This window comes from Neolamprologus multifasciatus, chromosome 14 (genome assembly GCF_963576455.1).
Source record: "Neolamprologus multifasciatus chromosome 14, fNeoMul1.2, whole genome shotgun sequence".
Taxonomy (NCBI): domain Eukaryota; kingdom Metazoa; phylum Chordata; class Actinopteri; order Cichliformes; family Cichlidae; genus Neolamprologus; species Neolamprologus multifasciatus.
In genome coordinates, this window is record NC_140452.1 from 27,921,010 (window position 1) to 27,929,792 (window position 8,783).

Consider the following 8,783-nt stretch of genomic DNA (forward strand, 5'->3'; position numbering starts at 1 on the left):
CTCCAGGAAGAAAATCCTCACCACACTCACCTGCCTGCTCTCCTGCCACCATAGCTCACAGGGAGCCCTGGAATTCAGATCCACTCATCATCTTTGCGCATCATCGTCATCACTCGGACCAAGCCTAGTTTTGGTCCAAGCCTAGTTTTCTACCTGCAAAAGTAAGCCACGCAAAAAACTCAAAATCTTCCCTGGACAAGTCCATGCATCCACTAACCTCCTTTTTCTCTCTTTTCAGTGAGACCTCTAGCTCCACACGCAACCAGCCACACCCTGAGCTTGCCACCCTTAGCCCATCACACTAGCTTATCTTGTCACGAATCCCCTGCCAAGTATAACTCTGTGTTTTTGTGCCAAATAAAAGTTTGTGTGAATTTAACTCAGCCATCTCTGCACCTGGTTCAGCACATGAGTCCAGTTTTGTACAGACCTTTGGCCCCCAGTGACAGTTACACTTAAGAACAGATCATACTTTGCCAGAAAACAAAAAAGCCTGCTCACTTCTAAAAAAAAAAAAATAAAAAAATAATGAATAAATCTTCAGACAGAGGAAACCAAGTTTAACTTGTACCTGAATGATAGGAATAAGAATGGAGAAGGAACTTTCTGCACTAGTATTCATGGCTGATAGAAGTGTCAGGATTAAGTCTGAAGTATACAGGGCTATATTCTCTGCTCACATGAAATGTTGCAAAACTGTAGTGATATGTTGTTGGTTAACAGGCCACTCCTAAGAGTGGATTCATTGTAGCGAACGAGAAGACCGAACTACCATCAGAGACAAATCTTCCGTTGCTCCTGTTCAGCTCTGCTGAGAGTCCTTACAGGCAGAGGTTGATCATTATTATGGTTGGCACGCCATGTGGCCAATCACATGCAAAGGCAGACTAGGGTCATACTTAAAGATGGCCCTAGTCATTATGTGAAAGAAGGAAAGAGAAAGACACTTTGTAGACAGCAAGTGTAGTGGTAAAGGGTGATGGAGAGAAAGGAGCATGTGATCCAGACCTAACTATATGCTTTACTCAAAAATAAACAATTCAGGCCTATCTTAAAAGTAAAGAGGTTTTCCTGTTTCCTGAATCCAAACTGGGACTCAAGACATTGTATGAAGCATTTTAAATTTGATTCTGGAGTTATAAAGGAGCCAGAGAAGCCAATATGGCAGAAATATTCTCTCTTTTTCTAGTTCCTGTCAGAACTGGCTCTTCTAAGGAAGCTGAGCCAAAAGAGCCAAATCTTTGAAAAGAGCTGGAATTTTCATCACTACAAAAGTGACTGGATTTTGGTTCATAATGTAAAAGGATAAGAGTATACTGCAAAAGCAACCAAACAGTTTCTCAAGGGCAAAGAAATGTTTTATTTTTAATAGCCATCTGAACCCAGTAGAAAATGTTTTTCAATTTTTTAAATATGAATACATATATGATTGCATATCCTTAATATTGTGTCCGTCGATCAGTACACAAGCAAAAATAGATATCTAGTTTACAACTGTGGGCCATAGCCAAAACAATAAAACCACTGCCTGTGATAATCTTATCCAAACATGCTCTTCCTCATCACTGACACACACGCACAAACCATGGTTACTCTCAACCACCATCCTGCAGCTCTCAGCCAACCACCTCTGTGGCCTCTTGTAGACTTTCTGTCATAGGTAAGAGAGATGAATGACAGGCTTTGCAGCCTAACACATTCAAGAATGCTCAGTGAATCCCATTGCTGCTAAGTAACAATTTTTGTTTTACTTTGTTTGACCTAAGTGGCACTTCTGAGCAAAATTACATTAATAACTCACAGACTAAGTTAACATGTCATCCAGTCCATTACAATACAATACTTTAGTTAAAACTTTTGAATTAAAGATGAAACTCTGCACTTCAGCCACTTCAACCACATTGTGACTGTTAAACCAGAAAATATGACAGTGTACAGAGGCATCATTGTCCAAGAGTTTGTATAGACCTAACTCTATTCTGTAATTAGACCTTTGATTATTAAATATGTCAGTCTCTCACACTTTAATCATGTTCTTTGCCTAAGCTGGAAAAACCTGATGCAATATGGTTTATATTGTCCCGTGTATATTTTGGAAAATGTTTAAGGGGACTCTATATCTAACCTCTATGTCTTAGTATTGGGTATGTTTCTCCCTGTACTCCATGATTAATGGGTGTACTCCATTTGAGTAAACATGGTGAAGAATGCCCCATGGGCTGACAAGTCTGCAGTTTACACCAACACAATGTTTCACATGAGCAATTGAATCTGTCAATTACTCTAAGAAATCTGGTTGCACTCTGACAAGCCCACCCACATACCTAATAAGCCATAAAATTCATTGTTGCCATGGTGCACAAAAAGCAATGTTTTTGCAAGGCCAAGGGTCCAGAAACATATTGCAGCCAACAAGTCAGTGATTACTAATTTCCAATTCCAAAGTCAATTCCAATGCAAGTCAATTATATATTGTGCTTGTGCGAGTGTGTGTTGGGGGGATTCATCACTGAGCAGTCTAAGGTGTACCCAAGTAGCAGATGCTCAGAACACAATGTCACAAAATGTCACAAAGAGGAACCCCATGATCTACTGCACCAGAGTAGGGTCTGACAATGGCAGTAAGAGTGCCATTGCCTAGCCTGTAGAGGTCTGGATATCCCTAGCCACAGCATCCAGAGCACCACCAAATCAGTCATGCTGAATAGTGTTACAGGAAGCATAATGTTTCTCATGGCTTTGTCCAACCACTTAATGTCCTTCACGTGTGGTCGGGGTGAACTTGCTCTAATCCAGGGGTCCCCAATCGCAGTCCACGAGGGCCGGTGTCCCTGCAGGTTTTAGATCTCACCCTGGTTCAACACACCTGAATCACATGATTAATTCATTACCAAGCCTCTGGAGAACTTCAAGACATGTTGAGGAGGTCATTTAGCCATTTAAATCAGCTGTGATGGATCAAGGACACATCTAAAACCTGCAGGGACACCTTCCCTCGTGGACTGGGATTGGGGACCCCTGCTCTAATCTATGAGAAGAACAGGGCTCCAGTGGTGGTGGACCTGCCACTACTGGTATTCTATGGCAAATGCCAATCGGGGTCCATGGTACTGAGCAGGCCCACTGGAGAATGTTGGGCCCTCAGGCCACTCAAATATATCCATACCAGTGGCTTGCTGTAGGACTTTGGCTCATTCTGTTCCTCCTTGCACCAAAGAACAGGATTTGAAAAAAACAAAACAAAAAAAACACTTTGTTGACAAATCCCTAGTTTTTCAATTTGAACAAGCTTCAGTTAAAAAACAGTTCTGTACCCCCAACTTAACTTTGTTATTCTCATTTGTTTTCTTAGAGATAGGAGGATGGTGAATGGAGTGATGGAGGCTGATGGAAAAAGCCAGTTTGAGAAACAGCTTAAGTGCCTTTTTTAAGGGGTTCTAGTTTGTTGAAGACATTGTGCAATGACCTCTCTACTATCTTTACTTCCCCGTTTCTTTCTTAGCATGCTATTCGTCTGCGTCTCCCGTTCTTTCACCATCTCTTTCTCTGTCTGCCTATTACCTTATCTCCAGAGCAACCCTATTGACTTCAGACCGACTGCACAAAATGTGTTTTCAAACAGTGGTGCTGGCGGTCTGAGACGGACAGCCAGGACCATGGCTTTTAATCTCCTGCTGCTTTGCATTTTAAGCTGAGAGCACAGGGGCAAGTGACAGAGGAAAAAATGCTATTCCTGTGTGTGTGTGTGTGTGTGTGTGTGTGTGTGTGTGTGTGTGTGTGTGCATGTGTCTGTATATGTCAGACAGAAAGAGAAAATGACAGAGAGCTATTCTTGACCTCTAAGACCAGACATAGAGTACTTCTTAATCCCCTTCACCTGTTGCCAAGGGAACATAGACAATCCAAATGAAATGTGAACATATGAGAGCTTTCCATAGTGGTTATTTATATATACACAGAGATCTTTAAATACACAATTATACAGGTGCACTGGCTGTATATTTACCAACATGCTTGCACATGACTCATACATGTAAACGTTTTTCGGAACAATCCTAATAAAACACCACTTAAAATGGAATGCCCTCACTGTCCGTGCACTCAGGCTAACTTATGATGAAGATTTGTTGTTGTAGTTTTTGTTTTTAACATAAATGTTGAAATAAAGCAATAATGCAGCTGTGGCAGCATTACAACTACTCAAACATCAAAATTACAGTTCCTTAACTGAAGGTTTCTACTATTGTAATGTAATCATAATACTTAAAATCACAAGTTTTAAGTATAAGAGGAGATGCTAGTTCTAGGCCCAATTTTTTTGATGTACTGTTCCAGCATACTATTAAGCTGTAACAGAACAGCTTACAGCTTATTCTTAAGCTTAAATAGTGGAGCATGAACAGTGGATCGTGTTTTGACACATTGTTCTATGTTACTATTAAGCTGTAATAAAACACAACACCTGTAGAATCAGCAGCTTTCTCTTGTCATGCTGATTTTGCAGTGTTTAGTCACTCTTTTAGGTCTCTGTAGTTAAGAGTGTGCATGAAATGAAAGGCTTGTGTGATCCAGTGAAGGTGAGATGTTCTAGATGATGAACTTCAGCTGTTGAGAATAACTAATAGCGACTGACTTCCATGTGCCATATGACTAACTCAATGAGAGTCCAGACCTGTGAACTGTTGGATCACTGAATGAGAGTGTTGGATTTCTGACACCGTGCAATGTATTCCATAAATGGAGCTTGGGAAGCAAAATATATGTCCACATTAAATTTTATACAGCCTGACTTTATGTAGCTACAAGTACGTTTCAAAAAATTAGAATATTGAAGTGATTGATAGTAAAGGAGCTTCCAGCAAATATGTATGAATGAACGTGTGTTTCAGAAGTTGAACATTTCTCTAAATCCTTTTTTGATTGATCTCAGGAACTAATCTGATAATTTAAGGTTTTGAATTTCTGGTTTTTAAAGTCTCATTAGATTTTTATAAACTGTGTATGTAGTGTAATGTATGAGCTGGGAAAATACATGTATTAGGGCTAAGGCTACTTTACACTATGGAGCCCTACTCTAAAGAAACTGACACAGAATTAAAATGGTCACTGAAGCTGGATTTATGAAATAACTGTTTAAAGTTTTTAGAGTATACCCCATCTTTGTCATTACATAATATGACATCACTAGGTTGGTTGGTTAGTTACAGACTTACATCATTTTATGTTAGCTAGCTAGTGACAGAACTGATAACTCCATGGAAATAAGGAACTGAAGCTAAAAATTAGATAGGGGAGGTCACTTCTGTACTGTCCCTGCCTGCATCAATTAGTTTTATGTAAAAAATCAAAAAAAAAAACAGGATTTCACTGTCTTAAGCAGTAAGTTGTTGTTTATTGTTGGCTAGCTGCACTGAAATGGGAGAATACTCCAGTTACCAGTAATGTTGGGGTTTGTACTTAATAAATGAGGACTCTTTAGAGGAGTGTCTGTTTGAGTCAGGGGCTCTGGTAGTTCACTGGACGGACAGTCAAAGTCGACACTGTCTCCTCTGTGATTTTTCCACGTCAGGTTGAGTACACAGACTGAGCAGTGCAATCTGCTGGCAGGTCAGATGTTCAGATGTGATCAGTGTAACCCATTCAAGTGTTACGCCCGTCATTGCGTTGTGTTCTGGCGTGAAAGTAAGAGGCAGGAGACAGTAATGGGTTTTTGGCTCTTTACTGCACATCTGCAACACAGAAATAAGTGTCTGATCTGTGTGTGTCACGCGACTGCCAGTACACCTCTCCTCCAGCCATGCTGAAAGGAGCTGTGCCTGCAGCTTCATTAACACTACAATAATATAATAAATCAAATACAACAAATTGTTTTAAAACATTAACTTAAGCTCTCAAAAACAAAAAGCACAAAAAATAATATGTCACTGAAAAATCATCAAAAACAACTTATAAGAACAATAAACAAAATAATTAAAAAACAAATAAACAGTCAGATAAATACAATTCAATAACCAGGACCCAATATTCTAGTGCTTACAGTTCAAACATTATACTTTAGTACAATTATATAAATAATCGCCATCTAACAGGCAATACAACACTGTACTTATAAAAACAATGAATGAAAGACTGCATCTCCAAAACATAAGAACATCTCCATACCTGCAACACAGAAATAAGTGTCTGTTCTGTGTGTGTCACGCGCCTGCCAGTACACCTCTCCTGGCGAAGGAAAAAAAAAAGAGTGCATGCTGTTAAAAAAAACTGCAGCGAATACGCTCACAAGCCTCTAGCAATCAGGCTAACTTAGCATGCTAGCATTTCAGCTGCATTCTGATTCAGATTCAGATTCAGATTCAGATTTTATTTGTCACATACAGGTTGCCCCGCAGTGAAATGAGACACCCCCCCCGACCTTACACACATAACACAGACATTACATGGGGGTTACAAGTCGGAGATCGGCAGTTACGGAAAAAAAACACTGAAATGTACACACAATGGGAAGGTACAAGAGGAAAAAAAGAGACCCCTACTCATGCTGTGCTTCCATGGTAGGACAGCACGAGAACAGGAAACAAAAAAAACTCCTCTGCACAAAAAAAGCACATGAATGTTCACAGCACAACATTATGAAGACATAACAAGCCACAGGGTGGGAGTGGGGGGATGAGGAGTAATCCCAGGCAACACAGCAGACATCCTGCCACTGCGCCGACTCGCCAGCACGGGCCCAGACCCGCCTCGTGTTCCCAGGAGGTAACAAGCATCGAAGGCGTTGGAAAGGGAAGGGGAGATGAGTGAGTGCTTATCAGTGTAAGTGTGTGTGTATGCGTGTCCATAGTTCAGCTGAGACAGTGTCCTTTGCCCTATCAGGCTAAGTAAACAGTCCTCCAGCCAATCCAGGTGGCCTTGCAGGGATGGGGAGAATAGTCAAATCACAGTCGTTATCAGGGAGTGTTTGTCCGGCTTCAGCCTTGGGCCTGTGCAGCTGGCGCCGTGGTGGTGTCTGCATTTTGATCCCGAATTTGTTGATTTATTGAGATTTTTTCAAAGCTGATCTTTAACACTCTGATGCTGGTCTCTCTATCTCCCGTTGGAGAGCCGCGAGCCTCCCCATGATGGTATCAAACTTCTGATCCGTGGTGTTATCATTCTTTTGATTCTGAGACCTCACAACTGCAGTGATCCGTTCTGTGATGTAATCCAACTTTCGCTCAAGGTTGTCATTTTGAGCAGGGCCCTCTCTGATGTATCCCACCATACGCTCAATGGTGTTGTTTTGAGCCTTCACAGAAGCCGTAAGCGTCTCCAAGGTGTTAACCATGCTGCGTTCGTTGTGAGAGGTCGCGACTCGTCCCGTCGCTTCAATTCCAGCGGGCAGCTTTTGGGGGGTTTGAACAGCCGGTTCCGCTCTCTTATTTCTCCGATAAGTCAGGGCCATGCCAGCTCCGATCAGCAAGAACCCCGTTATCATGGTTCCGAATAGGTAAATATCTTCAGCGTCCTCGATCGACAGTCCCGCCAGGCACACGAGCCTCCATTTCTGCCACCCGTCCATCGTGTAACCGGCAGGGAAAGTCCCTCCGGGGCACTCGGGCTCTCCCGAGCCCAGACTTCTCGTTGAGAAGAGGGTGTCAATAGCATTCAGAGACCAGTTGATCAAATCCATAATTCTCTTTTAGGTTTTAGAGAACGACAGTGAGAGACTGTTCCAGGGAAAAAGTAATGCACATGAGACAGACAAGGACAGAGAGGCTAAGCAGGGAAGATAAGGGTAAGGAGGAGAGGAGAAAAAGTGCGACCGCCTCCGCTGAGAGCCAAACGAGAAGGCCGAGGCATTCTCGGCTAAAACTCATTAAAAACGTATATTAGCAAACTCTGTCCTCCACAAAACTTATCCTGAACGAGTCTTTTAACGACAAACAAAAACGCGGCGGTTCGGCTGTATTCACATTGCAGCTTGGGATCTGAACAAACTTTAATTAGCTGAGAGCAACGTGGCAGTGACTTACCTCCGGCCATGCTGAAAGGAGCTGGGACCGGGGCACACATGCACGCGCCACCACGCGTCACCACGCAGTGCGCACACACGCGAACGCACACAGACTCAGATCACACAGGTAGGAGAGTGAGATGCAAAATGACATATTTAATTTTTTTAAAAGAAGGGTGTTTTGGGTGAAATTCAAAAGTATTCAACACATATGTCACCCCCCCCTGAATTTCACCAAAATCACTACACATCTGAATGGTGCTGCAATACCAAGAGGCACAACGATGCTGAACTACCATCACCTCCGGACCAGGCAACCCAAAGATCTTATCTAGAGATGGCACGATACCACTTTTTTATGTCCGATACCGATACCGATATCATAAATTTGGATATCTGCCGATACCGATATGAATCCGATATAGTGTTTTTTAATCAATAAAACGTTTTTTTTTTTAATATCTTGCTGCATTTTCTATAAGTTTATACATAAGGTTTAAATAAACAACAACACTAAAGCTATTCTGTTATATCTGTATGTAAAAAAATACACTGTGCCCAAAATATTTCATAGTTCAGTAAGACTGATCAGTCTAATAAACTTAAACCTACTCCATCCTCTCTATTCTGGTATTTTAAAGAGTACTTAGCAGAAATATTAAGCAACCTAACGAATAGGGTTGCAAACTCCCAGCTAAAAAAAATAGGGAACCACCCTCCACCTCATGATGCTTAATCGATGTAATCAAATTTAATTTGATGCAGGGGGAAAAATGCACAGAAATAA

General features: G+C 41.6%; 1 long non-coding RNA gene across 1 annotated transcript in view; it reads left to right on the forward strand.

Annotated features, from left to right (window-relative positions):
• LOC146504235 (uncharacterized) overlaps window positions 1-7,707 on the forward strand; it is a 180,973-nt gene extending 173,266 nt beyond the window's left edge. The window contains exon 2 of the long non-coding RNA XR_014868646.1: window positions 6,776-7,707. This is a non-coding gene — a long non-coding RNA (uncharacterized LOC146504235). The remainder of the gene's footprint in view (window positions 1-6,775) is intronic.
• The last annotated feature ends 1,076 nt before the right edge of the window (window positions 7,708-8,783 follow it).